We start from the raw sequence: 20,933 nt of genomic DNA, 5'->3' as shown, positions 1-20,933 counted from the left end.
TCCAAAAGCTCCAAACTGAACCTGTCACTCAAGAAGAAAAGAGAGGAGGAACATCTCAACCCACATCCATCCCAGGTTAGTAACCGTACATACGACTACACAAATATATTCGGGGACTACACATTTCCATTCAAAAGGTGTGCGGCCCCTATATTTACATTAGAGTGGCATTGGGATTGTACAAAATGTTTAGTTTGCATATAGGCAAATTGTAAATGTTAGAATAGGTTAAATCTGTCACACATCTCTGCAAAAGAACAGGGAGCAAATACACAGAAAATATGATTAAAGTATAGCAATACCATCTATGCCCAGGGATGCATGTAGGTAGAAAAATAACCCTTAGGAAACTGTGCATGCCTGCAGATCAGGGTGAATTAAGAGCGGTATGGAGCCAAGTCTAATTGTTTGTTCCATTTGTCCCAGAGAGCTAAAGTAAATTAGATGCATGGAAACAAAGAGTCTTAAGCTGGGGAGGCCATGCTGATATGTTTGACTAATAGATTCGCAATATCCACCAATTTCTTTTGACCTGATACCCCAATAAAAGATAAAACATGAGTAAATTGATTCCATTATACCTGTAGTTCTTTTCAATTATCAGAAGGCTTAAACCACTTGTTAGAAGACACATTAGAGAGATAGGCTTTACCATATCTTGGTCACATACCTCACTAAGCTGACCGCAGAGTGATTAAAAAGTTCTGAAGAATGAGGTAAGTATCTTCACAAGGAGGGTATGAAATAGGTACAGCAGCCTGGGCACGATGCTCATTTTTTTTTAACTTGTGTAATATTTTTTTTATTGGTTTTCTCACAAAAAGAAAAAAAATACATACAAAACAAAGAAAAAGAACAAAGCACAGAGAAAAAACGATACAATGTACATTTCACAGTGTCACATAAATATCAATAAAGAACACCATGTAAAAGCAGTTTGTGGTCGTTAATCATATAAATATTAAAAAACACATTTATATGAAACATAAGGTGTAAATCAGGATGGTAATTTTGATTGAAGTAATTCTACCAGTCCAGGAGATACAGAAAGGATCCCATCTTTCAGCGTTAATCACCTGAAGCAAGGGGGTAATATTAGAATGGAAAAGTTGTTCATAACTTTAAGTAATCATGACACCTGATCTAGTTATCGAATAGCCCTAGGATGCCTGAGAAATTTGACATTGAGTTCAAGTATTTTCTAGTATGCATAGGAACAGTGGTGTAAACTACCACTGGTGCAGGAGGTGCAGCTGCTATGGTTCCCGGACTGACTTCAGGGCCTGTTGCTCCTCCTGAACCCAGTCACAGTACCCCACTAGAAATGGCTCTGAGGGAAGGGCCCTTGCCGCACACCCATCCCCCCACGGGGTGACAGGAGCCCAGCAAACCACCCCCTCCTTCATTAGTTGCGACGGAGCAAGGAGGACAAAGCGGGTGATGATGAAGATCTATCCTACCCTCGCCCCAGCATCCTGCATTCCACCTATGCACCTGCTCCATGGGGGAAAGCAGAGCTCGGCCACAGATTCCCGATGACTCCTCTGTGCCCCTGGCCTCACACTTTATTGGCCGGGCGGCGACATGGGGCTGTGTAGCCGTAAGGTGAAGTCTGTATTCGCCCTGGATCCTCCATCTGCTGGCCTCCCCAAACCCGACCGAGAAGGCAGCTCTGATGGCGAGGAAACTGTAGTTGGGTCTGCGGGCATCCTTCTCTGAAACCTTGCAGCAGGGACGGTGCTAGGGTGTTCGGCGCCCCCATGCAAACTATAAATTTGCGCCCTCTCTCCTATATTTCACCAAGGGCCAGTGTCTGAGAGACGCCTTCAAACGCCTGGACATGCCTGCGTTTTCCCTACCACTCCCAGAAAATGGTCAGTTGACACCCATAAATGCCCTCTTTTTGTCAATCTCCTTGCGAACGGCTGTGCGAATGGATTTGTCGTTAGAAGCATTGCACAGCAACAATGCTGTTGTATCCGTACGACGCGCGTGCGCATTGTGGTGCATACGCATGCACAATAGTAACCTGATTGATGCGCTGCGAAAATCTGCAGCGTGCGATCAACTCGGAATGAGGGCCTAGGTGCAAAGTATGTTTGTGACAATTGTTGCTGCAAAAATAGTGAGGTGGGTTGCACAGGTACAATTCATAAAACACACAAAACCTTATAAGAACTTTCATTACTGATGATCAAAACAAACAAACAAAAATCAGCACTGATGGGATATATAACATGACAGAGAGTAACTGAAAATGGCACTGCAATAAGCAGAAGTGTCATGGATGCCAGTACTTCATCACGTATATTGTTTCAAAGGACTGCCACAAATGTTTCTAATACAAGTTATATAACACTGCCATCATCCTAGACTGAAGTTAGGCTGTCATGACAATGAGAAAGTTGTCAGTTTGGAATTAATTTGTTTTGTAAAACTGACAATATGTCGAATGCAGAGCACAAAGTGTCCGCACAAGAGGTCAATCGAGGCCATCATGGAACAAACCTACATCATCATCTTAAGCTTTGTGTAGGAAATGTTCCCTAATGCATACCGAGTGAAAAATATTACTACATAATAGTCAGATAATACGGAGATCTTAGTTGCGTATATCTGCAGATATAGGGTTAAGCACCCAGGCCGATCGACAAGGCTTCTCCGTCACTGGGGGTCCCTAATACTAGGTATGGGTCCGGGGTGCAGGACCCCATAACGTCGGCACAGGTCGGCTACCCCAGGTCAGCACACAGGTGAGAATTAATAAGGGTTAATAAGAAGCACAGAAGTGCTATGTAAGTGGTGTGATTAAAATAATACTAAATATATACAAAGTGATAGGGAAAATCATAAGTGTTAATAAAGTGTTAGGGTGTGCCGACCTGAAGCAGCCCAGCCATACCAACACAGGGGCCACCGCACCCCACACCCACCCCATGAATAATTACAAATATGTCTGGGTTAAATTCCCAGTGTAAGGCCACATGGTAATGGTTCCTACAACATCTGAGAGCCAGCTTACCTGGAGATACCCCTAGCTTCTCCTATGGCACTCTGGAGTCAGCAATCCCTCCTAATGCTGACCCATCCATGCCTCTCTAAATACAATGCACAAAATGGTAAGCTGCTCAATCAGATTCTGATGTCACTCAGGTGCTAAAAGGGAAGGGTAATTCTGTGTAGGAAAAAACAATGTGTTCCCTAATGCACACCGAGTGAAAAATATTACTACATAATAGTCAGATAATACGGAGATCTTAGTTGCGTATATCTGCAGATATAGGGTTAAGCCCCCAGGCCGATCGACAAGGCTTCTCCGTCACTGGGGGTCCCTAATACTAGGTATGGGTCCGGGGTGCAGGACCCCATAATGTCGGCACAGGTCAGCTACCCCAGGTCAGCACACAGGTGAGATTGTGCATTGTATTTAGAGAGGCATGGATGGGTCAGCATTAGGAGGGATTGCTGACTCCAGAGTGCCATAGGAGAAGCTAGGGGTATCTCCAGGTAAGCTGGCTCTCAGATGTTGTAGAAGCCATTACCATGTGGCCTTACACTGGGAATTTAACCCAGACATATTTGTAATTATTCATGGGGTGGGTGTGGGGTGCGGTTGCCCCTGTGTCGGTATGGCTGGGCTGCTTCAGGTCGGCACACCCTAACACTTTATTAACACTTATGATTTTCCCTATCATTTTGTATATATTTTTGTATTATTTTAATCACACCACTTACATAGCACTTCTGTGCTTCTTATTAACCCTTATTAATTCTCACCTGTGTGCTGACCTGGGGTAGCCGACATGTGCCGACGTTATGGGGTCCTGCACCCCGGACCCATACCTAGTATTAGGGACCCCCAGTGACGGAGAAGCCTTGTCGATCGGCCTGGGGGCTTAACCCTATATCTGCAGATATATACGCAACTAAGATCTCCGTATTATCTGACTATTATGTAGTAATATTTTTCACTCGGTGTGCATTAGGGAACACATTGTTTTTTCCTACACAGAATTACCCCTCCCTTTTAGCACCTGTGTGACATCAGATTACATGTAGATTTCAGTTTGAACACACCCCACCCAAATCTAACTCTCTCTGCACATGTTACATCTGCCTCCCCTGCAGTGCACATGGTTTTGCCCATTAGCTAACAAATTTGATGCTACAATCAGGTCTGATTTAGGCCCATAATTCACAATCAGGATCACTACTTAGATCATACTTACCTACTCTCCCGGAAGCTGCGTGAGGCTCCCGTTTTTTGGGGTAGCCCCCCGCACCCCCGGAAGAGTGGGCAGGTCTCCCGCATCCTGCTCGCACCCTAGTGATGCGAGCAGGATGGAGAGATTACCTCCCGCGGGTCCGTCGGGTGGAGAAGGGGTTAAAATGACGCAAATCGCATCATTTTAGCCCCGCCCCTTCCTGCGGAACCGCGAATCGCAGCATTTCCCGGTGTGGGGGCGGGGCTTAGTGATGTCACAGTCCGGCCCCGCCCCCCTAAGACACTGCAGCGTCTCCTCTCCGGGCTTCTCCCGGAGAGGAGAAATAAAATGTAGGTAAGTATGACTTAGATGCTGATTCAGACCTGCTTGCCGGGAGTGAGTCACAAAGGCCTATATTTGCCCATAAGCAGAGATGTAGCATCTATACAATTGCACCACCCCAATCAATTTATTTGTTGAAGTATCCCACATTGGGGGTAATTCTGAGTTGAACGCAGCAGGAACTTTGTTAGCAGTTGGGCAAAACCATGTGCACTGCAGGGGAGGCAGATATAACATGTGCAGAGAGAGATAGATTTGGGTGTGGTGAGTTAAATCTGCAATCTAAATTGCAGTGTAAAAATAAAGCAGCCAGTATTTACTCTGCACAGAAACAAAATAACCCATCCAAATCTAACTCTCTCTGCAAATGTTATATCTGCCCCCCCCCCCCTCCCCCTGTGCACATGGTTTTGCCCAACTGCTAAAGAATTTCCTGCTGCGATCAACTTGGAATTACCCCCATTGTTATCAGCAGCAGTGCTCATTTGCAGCAACCCTATACCTGGTACAAGAGATCTGTCTGAAATCAGATGGATCTCTGTGTATGCTCAATTCAGCCTAGCTTGCAATTTTAATTAAAAAAAAGTGTGGACAGCACTTTGGCGCTAGCACTCACATAAACAATGTATCCAACTACTCAATAAATAAATTCAAAAATCAGTGTAGTAAAAGAAACATCTAAAAATGTAGCCACACTCATCTAGCCTGCAGCTTGCCGTATTCCCTGCAATCTAGGCGCTGTAAGTGTGCCCGGAACTAGGACGTGCGCATGTATCTAAGTACACCTGCCCATAGGAATACATGGGTGACATACTAAATTGCAGCTCGGTGTACTATGTTGCGCCCATGCCTCGGCGTGGTGTGTGAGCCTGTGCAGCCGTGCTGCAGGCTGGATGAGCGTGGCTACATCTGTATATACTCCCCTCGTTTGATGGGAAGATCAATGTGTCAATGATTCAATGACAGCTGATGAACATAACCGATCACCCTCTTGAAGTTGATAAGGTGAAGGATATAGAACACCTCTCTATTTCGTGTCACACAGATGGTACCATGGGGGTCATTCCGAGTTGTTCGCTCGCAAGCCGTTTTTAGCAGCTTTGCACACGCTAAGCCTACGCCTACTGGGAGTGAATCTTAGCATAGTAAAATTGCGAACGATGTATTCGCAATATTGCGATTACACACCTCGTAGCAGTTTCTGAGTAGCTTCAGACTTACTCGGCATCTGCGATCAGTTCAGTGCTTGTCGTTCCTGGTTTGACGTCACAAACACTCCCAGCGTTCGCCCAGACACTCCTCCGTTTCTCCGGCCACTCCTGCGTTTTTTCCGGAAACGGTAGCGTTTTTTCCCACACGCCCATAAAACGGCCTGTTTCCGCGCAGAAACACCCATTTCCTGTCAATTACATTACGATCGCCAGACCGATGAAAAAGCCGTGAGTAAAATTACTAAGTGCATAGCAAATTTACTTGGCGCAGTCACAGTGCGGACATTGCGCATGCGCATTAAGCGGAAAATCGCTGCGATGCGAAGATTTTTACCGAGCGAACAACTCGGAATGAGGGCCCATGAAATGAAAAATATCCATTAATGTGTAGAGTTCAGGGAGGAAGAGGTCTAATATGCACCCTGATGCTGCTTTCACATCTCAAAACCTGCTTTTGAAATGGTTCTTTAAACGGTTCTTAAAACGGGTCTGAGCAGTTAAACCCTCTTCACATCGCATGTTGTAACCAGTATATTACCATTTCATTACCGTTTTGGTACCTTTCACACTGAACCCGTTTCACACATACAAAACAGTGGTTGTCATTATAAATGTTTATTTCCTGCTTCTGCCTGGTGACAGCACACATGGAGACAGCCTATCACCTTCTGGGGCTTGCAAATACCGTTTCAGACCCTTTCACACTGCACAATGAAACGGGTCTGAAACGGGTAGGACCCTGCTTTTTTACCGTTTCAAAATACCGGTATTTTGAAAACGGTAAATTGAAGGTGACCCTTTCACATCGCACCTTGAACCGTTTAGGAAGCCTTAAAAATCGGCAATTTACCGGGTTCAAGCTGCGGTGTGAAAGGGGTATTAAATGTGTCCAAATGACTAAAGTCGTATTCACATATAGGTTGTTTTATACCTTTAAATATGATGCCAGGTCAAGGACGTACCCTACTCACACCATATATGGAGGGAACATGTCTATAAATGTATATTTTAATCCCACACAAAGGGACGTCTGATTAGACAGAATATGCCCAGACTTACAAAAGGTAATCTTTAAACATAATGGTATCTTTATACACACAAGGTATAGAGATTAAGCATACCCTACTCACTCTTGATAACATGTGATGAAGCATATAATGATTTTTTTGTTTGCCATGTAGATTCCTCACTAAAATTTTCAAGTATGTATATACAAAAACGATATGTAATGGTCCTCGTATAAAAAATATATATAATACTAATAACAAAATCTTAAGAAGAAACACTATACTATTAAAAAACCCATGAAATATAGACAGGGCCGGTGCAAGGTTTCTTAGCACCCTAGGCAAAACTTCAGCCTACTGCCCCCCTCCCCCCCCCCATACTTATTTTTCAGGCAGGCACTGCCGACAGTGCCGAGGCTGTGTAGTGCTTTCATCCTGGAATACTGTGTGCGTGTGTCTGGTACCTGCAGTCACTCCTGGTGTCCTGCATGGGAGACAATGGCATACATACAGTCCATAGCCCCCTGTTAATATTAATTGTTTCTAGAGTCGGCAGTGCCCCCACCAGACCAGGCTCCAGCCACAGGGGAGGATGCACTCGGTGTGACCAGTGCAGTCACAATCACACTAACCTGAGTCCATATGGTTCTGCTCAGGGACTCTCTGCCGTTAGTGGGTCTCCTGTTGGTTGCCCATGCTTCCACAAAGAGTTGCAGGGATGGATAAGCTGGTGAAGCTGTGACACAGGATCTGGTCACATGAAGGGGGAGAGGGACACAAGACCTTGGGGCATGAGCGGGGTGGTGGGAAAGGGAGGAAGGACACAGGACCTGGGGACATGAGGGAGAAAGACACGGGACATGCGGACATGAGGGCAGTGCCGTAACTAGACATTTTAGCGCTGTGTGCAAGATAGGGCATCAGCCCCCCCCCATTTATGCAAAACAGGTGCAGTGCGCGCAAAAAATATAGGGACGTGGCTTCACGGGGAAGGGGTGTGGCCAACTAATAATACCAATTCATATTACATATTACAGTAGTCGCCATCATTCAAATTACGATGCACAGTAGCGCCACTACACCAGGTAGAGCCCCTTTTAGACAGCGTCCCCTTTTTACACATTACGGCAGACTGCATCCCCTTTTTACACATTATGGCATGGGGAGAGAGGAGAGGCATGGGGAGGAGAGGCAAGGGGAAGAGACATGGGGAGGGAAGAGACATGTAAGAGAGAAAGCGAGGGGGGAGAAATGTTGAGAGAGAGAGACATGGCAGCCTCATACTTACCAGGCTCTTCTTCTGCAGCTATCAGCCCCGCGACCTCCTGAGCCTGAGCAGGTCCTGAGCTGTAAGACAGCGCTGAGCTGCAGTACCGTCTGGGGGTTAAGTGCATATGATCAGCGAAGTGGGGTGCTCGATTGTGTGCCCGCATATCCAGCCTGGTAAGCAGCAGTCCGCGCTGCTCCTGGGTATTGGGGCCCGGGTCTGACTCTTGACGCTGGGGAGGGGAGAGGGATGCGACGGCAGGGACGTGGCGGGTATACATGGGAGGATGCAGGGGAGAGGATGCGGCACCTAGCCGCACCGCAGGCAGCAACAAACAGCCCTGTCAGCGGGCAGAACATGCTTAAATTGCTTAGCGGTTAATCTGCTACTGATGCGGGCGGCCCTGTGTTTGTGCCAGCGGATGCGCCCACAGTGCAGATGCACTGTGTGCAACGCACCGCAAGCGCACACCTAGTTACGGCCCTGCATGAGGGTGATGGGGAGTTTGGAGGAGGGACACAGGACACGGGACATGAGGGGGTGTGGCACAGGACCTTGGCACATGAGGAGGGAAGAGGATTACACACGACATGAGGGGGAAAGGCGAGGAGAGAAACAGGACCTGGGGACATGAGGGTGGGGGGTATGACATAGGACTTAGGAGGATGACAAAGGACCTGTGGACTTGAGAAGGGGGGGGGTGACAGAGGACCTGGGCATTGGAGGGGGGAAGGGGGTGTCACAGACATGGGGACATGAGGGGGGTGGAGAGGAAGAGGAGGGACACATGACCTGGGGACTTTAAGGGGGGGGGGGAACACAGGACCTGGACACCTGAGGGGGGAAGGGGGAGTCACAGGACATGGGGACATGAGGGGGGAAGGGGCGTGATACTAGACATAAGGGGGGAGAAGGGACACAGGACCTGGGCACATGAGGGGGGAGGGTGTGCCATGGGACATGAGGGGGAGGAGGGACACATGACCTGGGTACATGAGGGGGGGAGCATCACAGATTATGGGGACATGACGGGGTGGCGAGGGGGAGGAGGAACACAAGTTGTCACACAACCTGGGGACATGAGGGAGGCTAACACAGGACCTGAGGAGAAGGGGGGCCACAGTATACCGAACCGCTGCGGCGGAATTGCGCTGTACGAGCCCCGGAGGGGGGGGGGGGGGGCGGCGGGCGGCAGCGACGGTTTCTTCCCTCACCCTCGGCTCGGATTAGTTTCTTCTCCTTCGCCCGGTGGTGAGAACTCAGCAAACTTGCGCTTCTCCAGGAGCTGACGTCGATGGGCGGGTACAGATGCTCTCCCCTCCTTTCTCTTTGGTGCCTGTGACTGAAGCTATCAGCGCTGCACCCTCTCTCCCTGGTGCTGATTTGTAGGTTGGGAGTCACTTGTGCCTGACTCCCTGAGGAGCTGTGTGGACTGTGGTCACATACACTGCTTCTGCCGCCAATAGAAAGCTGCTTTTTCAGAGATTTTTTTCTTCTAGGCAACCGTAGCAGGCCGCCCTCAGGTACCGCCGCCCATAGGCAGCTGCCTAGTGGAAGCGCCGGCCCTGAATATAGAACAATACTGAAATGGATCAACATAGGAGTTATTAAAAACCTGGTATAGTGATCATAGATCAATCCATTTCACTGCCTAGAGGAAGAGCAAACAGAAACACATAAGATAAGTAGAGATACTTAAACTATGTACACATGGTGAGATTTATCTCGATTTTTACTACGCAGTATATTCAATTCCTGTCAGGTCCAACAGAAAGGATCCGACAGGTCAGTATTCAATGAGCGGCCAAATCCGACCAGCCCCGGTCCTCTCCACACCCGTCCCCACTTCTCGCCTCACCTGTCTACGCTCCTCGCCTCATCCGTACCCGCTCCTTGCCTCACCTGTCCACGCTCCTCTCCTCACATGGTCCCATAACCCTCCTACCTGTCCCTGCTCGCCCTCATGACCTGTCCCCGATCCCCAGTCTCTTCTCCCTGGTTCCGAGGATGTCAATTTGACATTAAAAAAAGTCGGATTGACATTGACATTGTCGGAACCGGAGGCCAAAACCTTTTGGTTTTGTCCGCGTTCCCGACAATACACACGTGGATTCTGACAATCTACTGTACGTGTTTTCCAACAAGTTGGGAATTCCCGACTTATCGAAAAAGAACAGCCGGCATTGAATAGGTCGGAACCCCTTCCGACCTAAACCTGTCGGAAACTGCTGTCTTTCCGACAAGACAGCAGTTTCCGGCAAGAATTGAATATACCCCTATATAGTCAAAATCACAAGGAAAGTTAGTGCAAATCGCACTGTGTTTAGCCAGCTACGATACCAATGCGATACAGATGCCCACTCCCGCGGTGTCAGTATCGCAAGGAAAGATAGACTGTGCAGGCAACTCAATCCTGGCTATATAGTGTACTATCTAGTACATAGTATAGTCAAAATCGGCACTTAGTCAAAATCTCACATTGTCAAAATTGAAAGTACAGATAGTCAAAATCGATGTTTCTGGGCTCTGGGGGAGTTCAAGCAGTGGCGGAACTAGAGAGTGGTGTGCCCAGGTGAAACTATTTGCTTTGGGCCCCTCCTCTTCTGCAAATATCTACCACTAACTGTTCCAAACCACACAACACAACACACTGATACACCATACCTGGGCTTTCCCATAACTCCATTCTTCTTCTGCCGTAGGGCAAGTGGGGCTGGGGCGCCTAGATTATCCTGTTGCTCCCGACTCTTTATCCTGCCACAGCCACCATGGTATCAATGCCCCATCCTCTTCTGCTTGACTCCTATTCGTTCTCCTTGTTGTTTTTTTAATGCCACGTTCCTCTCATGTGTGAATACGTCTACCTTGCTGTGTGCTCCTCTTCTGCAGCGCAGCCTAAATGATACAGCGGGGTGGGTGAAGGGATGGTGCCAGGGTGTACGACATCCCCCCTGCACACTATTCATTACCAACACCCCAGCAGCACCGAGACATACAATTTCATACCCAGTACTAATACCTCTGCAGCAATGACACCTCCCCCTCAACATCCAGACACCCCCCCCCCCCCCACATGCACTACTGCACCCAGAAACCCCCACCCATACACTACTGCACCCAGACACCCCCTCACATACACTACAGCACCCAGACACCCCCTCCCATACACTACAGCACCCAGACACCCCCTCATACACTACAGCACCCATGCACCCCCCTCATACACTACTGCACCCAGACACTCCCTCCCATACAGTACTGCAACCAGACACCCCCTACCATACACTACTGCACCCAGACACCCCCTCCCATATACTAGTGCACCCAGACATCCCCTCCCATACATTACAGCACCCAGACACCCCTCCCATACACTAGTGCACCCAGACACCCCCTCCCATACACTAGTGTACCCAGACACCCCCTCCCATACATTACAGCACCCAGACACCCCCTCCCATACACTAGTGCACCCAGACACCCCCTCCCATACAGTACTGCAACCTGACACCCCCTCCCATACACTACTGCACCCAGACACCCCCTCCCATACATTACAGCACCCAGACACCCCTCCCATACACTACTGCACCCAGAAACCCCCTCCCATACACTACTGCACCCAGACACCCCCTCCTATACACTACTGCACCCAGAAACCCCCTCCCATACACTACTGCACCCAGACACCCTCTCCTATACACTACTGCACCCAGACACCCCCTCATACACTAAAGCACAGAGACACCCCCTCCCATACACTACTGCACAGAGACACCCCCTCCCATACACAATTGCACCCAGACACCCACTGCCATATACTATACACTCCCATACACAATACACTTGCATACACTATAACACCCCCCCCTCCATACTTTACAAAATCCAGACATACCACCCCCTTCATAACTCACCAGTCATTGCTGAACATAAACCAGGTCTTTGGGATGCAGTTTGCTGCTCCGGTGCAGTGCCTGCACTCACAGCTCCCACCTCCAGTGCAGAGCGAGCAGCTCCTCGTGTGAGAGAGGGTTGGGGGAGAGGACGAGGAGATGGAAGGACAGGGCGTGCACTTCATCATGTGCCCCAGCACCTTAGCTGCCGGCAGATCCTGTGGAGTCGCACCTAGTCCATCGAGGGATCCAGGCTCTGGGACTTTAATGGCATAATGCTGGCACAGCGATGTGAAGATGACCCCTCTCCAGCCCAGCACTGGCTCATCCTGCAATGCTTACCGCATCACACAAAGCTGTTTTAAGAAGGCAGGCAGCCGGGAGAAGCGCGGGTAGGACAGAGGGTGAAAGGTGTCAGTATAAGGTACAGTAACTCATACGGAGACTCTGTGCCCCATAATGAGTCACACTAGAAGAGATGGAGGAGGAGCCGAGGGGAGAGCTGGGCCTTCCAGTAACACAGGCAGCCAAGGCTTCGGGGAGGAGACACGTGAGGTGAGGGGGAGAGAGAAGAGTGAGGTGTGACTGTGGACATTGGCAGTGGGTACGCAGCGCTGGCCACGGCATAGAGTAAATCAATGTGACTCATTGTAATGCGGGCAGCTGTGGGCCCTTTCACCCCAGCGGGCCCCAGTGCAAATCACTGGGTGCACCGCTGGTAGTTCCGCCACTGAGTTCAAGGGAAATCGCATAGTCAAAATCGGAGATAGCCAATATCTCACTGTGTGTATACACCATTACTGAGTGGACTCAGACAGTAGCCAACAAGGACTCTCCATCTACAGAGGAACAATCTGACATTTTATTAGAGATTCAGACCCTAATCACTATACCAGGTTTTTAACAACTCCTCTGTTGGTCCATCTCAGTATTGTCCTATATTTTGTTATTTTTAACAGTTTAGTGTTTTTTCTTAAGATTTTGATATTAAAGTATTATATATTTTTTATACGAGGATCATTATAAAAAAATTGTATATACATATTTGAAAATTTTACTGAGGAAACTACATGGAAAACAAATAAACCATTATATGCTTCATCACATCTTATCAAGAGTGAGTAGGGTATGCCTAATCCTCATACCTTGTGTGTATAAAGATACCATTATGTGCCATATTAACCTTACCTTTTGTAAATCTGGGTACATTCTGTCTAATCTCAAATTCAATAACAAGTCCTTTTAGGTGGGATTAAAAGATACCTTTATAGACGTGTTCCCTCCATATATATTGTACTGTATGTCCTTGACATGGCATCAGACAGTATTTAAAGGTGTAAAACAATCTATAAGTTAATACAACTTTAACCATTTGGACACATTTAGGGTGCATATTAGACATCTTCATCCCTAAGCGCTGCACATTAATAGATATTTTTCATTTCATGGCACCATCTGTGTGAGACGAAAGAGAGGCGATCTATATCCTTCACGTTATCAACTTCAAGAGGGTGATCGTTTATGTTCATCAGCTGCCAACGAATCATCAACACATTGATCCTCCCATCAAAAGAGGGGAATATGTACTGTAGATGTTTCTTTTACTACACTGATTTTTACATTTATTTATTGAGTAGTTGTATGCATTGTTTATGAGAGTGCTAGCATCTACGTGCTATCCACACTTTTTTTATTATACTGTTTATTCCTAGTTGGCGGTGGAACCCAGGTTATCACCAGGCTGCTCATACTCTATACAGTGCCACTAAGTGTTTTCCACACACAACTATTATTGTTTCTACAGTAGCTTACAACTTTGCCTAAACAACCATGAAATGCTCTCAGAAAACATTGCCTATGTGCTAAAGCAACTTTGTCACCCAGTTACAGCCATTAAGCCACAAGCTGAGTTGCATAGAATTTGTTCACAACTCTAAATCATAGTACTGTAGTTCACAGTTTTGTATGCTCCACCACAAATAATGGGGTGATTCCGAGTTGATCGCAGCCAGCAACTTTTTGCTGCTGGAGCGATCAACTAATCCCCGCCTATGGGGGAGTGTATTTTAGCTTAGCAGGGCTGCGATTGCTTTTGCATCGCTGCTAAGCAAAAAAAAAGTTTTCAGCGACCTAGGAGTAAGGCTGGAGCTACTTCAGGGACGTGCGGTGAGCTAAATAGCTCATGAGGCACTGGCTAACCCTAGAGCCAGATTTACATGCAATATATGAGCCAAAGGGTACATCTTGGCATTATACACAGGTGCAGTATTATAAACTGCTGGAAATCTGGTGAGTTTTGATTAGAGATGTGTGGAAAGGATACACAGGTGAGGCACTGCCTCACCTGCCATAGACTTTTTACTCCAGAGTTTGGGCTATAAAAATTATTAGAATAATGCAAAGAAGATATTTCAAACAAATTATCAGTATTTTTCATATATTTTATTCAGTCAAAACTCTGGTTTAAACGTAAGTATGACAGGAAAGGCTCTGCCTCACCGGCCTCACCCCACCGCACATCATTGAGCTACTTACTGTACCCTGTGAGATGGATCCAGCGACGTTCCTCCCGGCTTTGACGTCAGACATCCGCCCTCCGTTTGGCTGGACACGCCTGCGTTCGGACGACCACTCCCCGAAAACGGCATCCAACTGTGAGTATCCCCCCCGGAACGCCTTTCTGCTGTCAATCTTCATGCGATCGGCGCTGCATCTGCGTCATCGCTGGCAACGACGTGCGTGCGCAATGCGTACACCACGCATGCGCAGTTCCGACCCGTGCGCACTGCAACGAGAAACTGCTGCGTGCGAACGGGTCGGAATGACCCCCAATGTGCAGTGCTAAAACTCTCAAGATCATGAATATGTAGGTCTTGCTGGAAGAGGGGAGATCACAACATCTAGGGAGTGTGGCCATACAGTACCTCCATGGCAGGGCTAGGCCACTGGACAGGCACAGTTATTTTGTACCTGCTCCACCACCTCAATATACTATTGCCTGTAAGAGTATGTAGGATTAGGATAAATCAGGCATTTCAACCACAAATCAACTTTTGAAAGATTTCAACATCTCTATCACTCTGATCTAAACATTACACCAAACATATATATTGGTAGATGCTCAATTAGCTTAGTGATATCATTCAGGTGCTCGAAAGGGAGGGGTATTTCTAAGCAAGAAAAAAAGGCATTTGTTTCCCCCAGCACCCTGAATGATAACCGTAACCAGATATAAATTCCACATAATAATAGAATTCAGAGATCTTCGTTACACATATTTGTGCAAATGTGTGAATAAGCCCCAAAGCCACATCAAGGCGTCTTTGTATATTTGGGGTCCCTAGCGCTATATCTAGGAGCAGGGTGTGGCACCCCAAAACACCAGCATAAGCTAGAAAGCCAGATCTCTGAATTCTATTATTATGTGGAATTTATATCTGGTTACGGTTATCATTCAGGGTGCTGGGGGAAACGAATGCCTTTTTTTCTTGCTTAGAAATACCCCTCCCTTTCGAGCACCTGAATGATATCACTAAGCTAATTGAGCATCTACCAATATGTGTTTGTTGTGAGAGGCAGAGAGGTTCCTGCATTAGGAGGAGGTGCAGGCCCTGACATGCCACATGGAGCATTATGGGGTTGCTCCAAGGTAGGTAGCTCTTAGCTTAGACATATTGTAGTAAGGAGCCATTATCATGTGGCTCCTTGCTGGTTAATCTTAGACCCAGATTGGGGTAATGGAGGTGTGAGGTGTGGTGCCTCTGGACTGGCAGAGCTGGATGGCCTTAGTGTGGCATACCTTTACATTCTATTAACACTTTTCACTTATTCATTTTTTAACACTATATCTCTATTTTAATTGCATTTCATTTTTGTATCACTTTCTCTATAGCTTCGGCTTCCTAAATACTAATTTATTAACACTATAGTTTTTTCACTGGTATGCTACGCTGGGCTTTCTGGCTTATGCTGGTGTTTTGGGGTGCCACACCCTGCACATAGATATAGCTCTAGGGACCCCAAATATACAGAGACGCCTTGATGCGGCTTTGGGGCTTATTCACACATTTGCACAAATATGTGTAACGAAGATCTCTGAATTCTATTATTATGTGGAAGTTATATCTGGTTACGGTTATCATTCAGGGTGCTGGGGGAAACAAATGCCTTTTTTTCTAAATATTACACCGTCAGCTACTGTATATACTGTACAACAGTTTGTTAAATAAACACTCGGGTACCTATGGGTTAAAACTACTGAACTAATAACTGCAGCTCTTTGTAGTGCCAATTACTTCCATAAGTAAACAGTAAACGTTTTGCCTATGTATTGTAAAATAGATACAGTAACTGTAAAGCGCTCCAAACACTATGATTATTCAATAAATATATATGAAAACAATTTTGATGCTAGGGTCACTTTGTATCAAGTATATTAGTCTGGTAGTGTTCCCTTGGCTGTTATCTCATCTTTCATTTCCTCATGGTGAATTCATTCATTCATTGTGACACGGTTATCATATGACTTTTCATTTATCGATTTATTTCATTTCCTGGATAAGAATGTGACAGCCACATCTTATCTGTTCTGCATTCTGCTAATATGCTCAGTGTTCCGGTATCTTATCTGTGGGGTTATCATGATTTCTCTATTCTTACTTTGTGAAAGCACCTGTTAGTATATTATATAACATGACATGACAAATATATGTACATGATAAATGTCCTCTTTTTGTTCCTATTTTCATGTAAATCAGAACACACATTGCAAATGTTTTTCCTGTACATATCTAAAATACCGTAGAAAGTAATCCATAGAAATGTTTCTGTAAATTCTATGCGTATATATACAGTCAAGATGATGACTTACTTACCTTCTCTTTATTCAAGAGATCATTTAGACACTTTCCTCCATGCTCTAGTCATGGTCGCAGCTGCTACATATAAAGATGACATACTGTATACTAAGAAGCTGGAACATCCTGTATCCTTAGTCTCAGTTATTCCTGTGGCCCTAACAGAAGAACAGAGGATGGAATCCCATTGGTCTCTAGCAGAGCAGAAATAAAGATTTAAGTGGAGATGCTTGGCAGGTCTGAAGTTCTAGGCCATCTTCTTCTACTCCTCTAAGTTAAAACACCCTTACACTGTGCTGCGTGCTGTACTGGTCAATATAACATGCCTCACAATTTCCGCAAGTCAGGACAAAGATGCTAACTGCATGTCCCCTCAAATCAGGACTGTCTAACTGAACTTGGGGCAGTTGAGAGGTATGCAGACCCCAAGAAAAGGTATGTTACCCCAGATATTTATCAAGCTTCATTGATATTGTACTGTGCCTGTATAATCGCATTAGTCCATGTCTCATATCCCACGACTTGAGTTGCCTAACTACAGTCAACGAAGATATGGGGCAGATGTATTAAGCCTGGAGAAGTGATAAAGCAGGGATAAGTGTAAGGTAATAACACACCAGCCAATCTTTTCGGATTTGAAAAATGACAGGAGCTGACTGGCTGGTGCGTTATCACCTTGCACTTATCACTGCTTTATCACTTCTCCAGGCTTAATACATCTGCCCCAAAGTACCAGCCAACCAGCTCCTAACTGTCATTTTTCAAACCCAGCCTGTGACATTGCAGTTAGAAGCGGATTGGCTGGTACTTTATCTCCGTTGACTTTATCTCCAGCTAAGGATTAGTAAACAGACTCCTGACTTCACTAACTCCTCTATTCTCCAAGGCCTTGCCTCACTGCTTAAAATAAGACAACCTTGCACAGCTTACTGTATGTCATGTAGTGTGAGGCATTAAAATGATCTGTCAGTTAATAACTCATATGTTGCAACAAATATAAACAAAGAGTGATATCAACAAAGTCATACTAAAGTGATATCAACAATATGTAGCAGATAATGAATGAACATACACTGTTCGTGTTTTAGGGCTTAAATATGTCCTATAAATTAGAGATGTGCACCGGAAATTTTTCGGGTTTTGTGTTTTGGTTTTGGGTTCGGTTCCGCGGCCGTGTTTTGGGTTCGACCGCGTTTTGGCAAAACCTCACCGAATTTTTTTTGTCGGATTCGGGTGTGTTTTGGATTCGGGTGTTTTTTTAAAAAAACACTAAAAAACAGCTTAAATCATAGAATTTGGGGGTCATTTTGATCCCAAAGTATTATTAACCTCAAAAACCATAATTTCCACTCATTTTCAGTCTATTCTGAATACTTCACACCTCACAATATTATTTTTAGTCCTAAAATTTGCACCTAGGTTGCTGGATGACTAAGCTAAGCGACCCTAGTGGCCGACACAAACACCGTGCCCATCTAGGAGTGGCACTGCAGTGTCACGCAGGATGGCCCTTCCAAAAAACACTCCCCAAACAGCACATGACGCAAAGAAAAAAAGAGGCGCAATGAGGTAGCTGTGTGAGTAAGATAAGCGACCCTAGTGGCCGACACAAACACCGGGCCCATCTAGGAGTGGCACTGCAGTGTCACGCAGGATGGCCCTTCCAAAAAACCCTCCCCAAACAGCACATGACGCAAAGAAAAAAAGAGGCGCAATGAGGTAGCTGTGTGAGTAAGATAAGCGACCCTAGTGGCCGACACAAACACCGGGCCCATCTAGGAGTGGCACTGCAGTGTCACGCAGGATGGCCCTTCCAAAAACCCTCCCCAAACAGCACATGACGCAAAGAAAAAAAGAGGCGCAATGAGGTAGCTGTGTGAGTAAGATAAGCGACCCTAGTGGCGGACACAAACACCGGGCCCATCTAGGAGTGGCACTGCAGTGTCACGCAGGATGGCCCTTCCAAAAAACCCTCCCCAAACAGCACATGACGCAAAGAAAAAAAGAGGCGCAATGAGGTAGCTGTGTGAGTAAGATAAGCGACCCTAGTGGCCGACACAAACACCGGGCCCATCTAGGAGTGGCACTGCAGTGTCACGCAGGATGGCCCTTCCAAAAAACCCTCCCCAAACAGCACACGACGCAAAGAAAAAAAGAGGCGCAATGAGGTAGCTGTGTGAGTAAGATAAGCGACCCTAGTGGCCGACACAAACACTGTGCCCATCTAGGAGTGGCACTGCAGTGTCACGCAGGATGGCCCTTCCAAAAAACCCTCCCCAAACAGCACATGACGCAAAGAAAAAAAGAGGCGCAATGAGGTAGCTGTGTGAGTAAGATAAGCGACCCTAGTGGCCGACACAAACACCGGGCCCATCTAGGAGTGGCACTGCAGTGTCACGCAGGATGGCCCTTCCAAAAAACCCTCCCCAAACAGCACATGACGCAAAGAAAAAAAGAGGCGCAATGAGGTAGCTGTGTGAGTAAGATAAGCGACCCTAGTGGCCGACACAAACACCGGGCCCATCTAGGAGTGGCACTGCAGTGTCACGCAGGATGGCCCTTCCAAAAAACCCTCCCCAAACAGCACATGACGCAAAGAAAAATGAAAGAAAAAAGAGGTGCAAGATGGAATTGTCCTTGGGCCCTCCCACCCACCCTTATGTTGTATAAACAGGACATGCACACTTTAACCAACCCATCATTTCGGTGACAGGGTCTGCCACACGACTGTGACTGAAATGACGGGTTGGTTTGGACCCCCACCAAAATAGAAGCAATTAATCTCTCCTTGCACAAACTGGCTCTACAAGATGTCCACCTCATCATCATCCTCCGATATATCACCGTGTACATCCCCCTCCTCACAGATTATCAATTCGTCCCCACTGGAATCCACCATCTCAGCTCCCCGTGTACTTTGTGGAGGCAATTGCTGCTGGTCAATGTCTCCACGGAGGAATTGATTATAATTCATTTTAATGAACATCATCTTCTCCACATTTTCTGGAAGTAACCTGGTACGCCGATTGCTGACAAGGTGAGCGGCGGCACTAAACACTCTTTCGGAGTACACACTTGTGGGAGGGCAACTTAGGTAGAATAAAGCCAGTTTGTGCAAGGGCCTCCAAATTGCCTCTTTTTCCTGCCAGTATAAGTACGGACTGTCTGACGTGCCTACTTGGATGCGGTCACTCATATAATCCTCCACCATTCTTTCAATGGGGAGAGAATCATATGCAGTGCCAGTAGATGACATGTCCGTAATCGTTGGCAGGTCCTTCAGTCCGGACCAGATGTCAGCATCAGCAGTCGCTCCAGACTGCCCTGCATCACCGCCAGCGGGTGGGCTCGGAATTCTGAGCCTTTTCCTCGCACCCCCAGTTGCGGGAGAATGTGAAGGAGGAGATGTTGACAGGTCGCGTTCCGCTTGACTTGACAATTTTCTCACCAGCAGGTCTTTCAACCCCAGCAGACTTGTGTGTGCCGGAAAGAGAGATCCAAGGTAGGTTTTAAATCTAGGATCGAGCACGGTGGCCAAAATGTAGTGCTCTGATTTCAACAGATTGACCACCCGTGAATCCTTGTTAAGCGAATTAAGGGCTCCATCCACAAGTCCCACATGCCTAGCGGAATCGCTCTGTCTTAGCTCCTCCTTCAATGCCTCCAGCTTCTTCTGCAAAAGCCTGATGAGGGGAATGACCTGACTCAGGCTGGCAGTGTCTGAACTGACTTCACGTGTGGCAAGTTCAAAGGGCAGCAGAACCTTGCACAACGTTGAAATCATTCTCCACTGCGCTTGAGACAGGTGCATTCCACCTCCTATATCGTGCTCAATTGTATAGGCTTGAATGGCCTTTTGCTGCTCCTCCAACCTCTGAAGCATATAGAGGGTTGAATTCCACCTCGTTACCACTTCTTGCTTCAGATGATGGCAGGGCAGGTTCAGGCGTTTTTGGTGGTGCTCCAGTCTTCTGTACGTGGTGCCTGTACGCCGAAAGTGTCCCGCAATTCTTCTGGCCACCGACAGCATCTCTTGCACACCCCTGTCGTTTTTTAAATAATTCTGCACCACCAAATTCAAGGTATGTGCAAAACATGGGACGTGCTGGAAATTGCCCAGATTTAATGCACACACAATATTGCTGGCGT

The 20,933-nt window shown here is 46.8% G+C and overlaps 1 long non-coding RNA gene across 1 annotated transcript; it reads right to left on the bottom strand.

Moving 5' to 3' along the window:
• Positions 1–803: 803 nt before the first annotated feature.
• Positions 804–12,499, bottom strand: LOC135051313 (uncharacterized). Its single transcript, XR_010242180.1, has 3 exons — positions 11,950–12,499; positions 10,697–10,927; positions 804–1,076 (listed from the first exon to the last, which is right to left on the bottom strand). It is a non-coding gene; the product is annotated as an uncharacterized LOC135051313 (long non-coding RNA).
• Positions 12,500–20,933: the final 8,434 nt, after the last annotated feature.

This window comes from Pseudophryne corroboree, chromosome 2, assembly GCF_028390025.1.
Source record: "Pseudophryne corroboree isolate aPseCor3 chromosome 2, aPseCor3.hap2, whole genome shotgun sequence".
NCBI classification, from domain to species: domain Eukaryota; kingdom Metazoa; phylum Chordata; class Amphibia; order Anura; family Myobatrachidae; genus Pseudophryne; species Pseudophryne corroboree.
The sequence above is the reverse complement of the archived record's forward strand: the minus strand, read 5'-3'. Positions and strand labels throughout refer to the sequence as shown.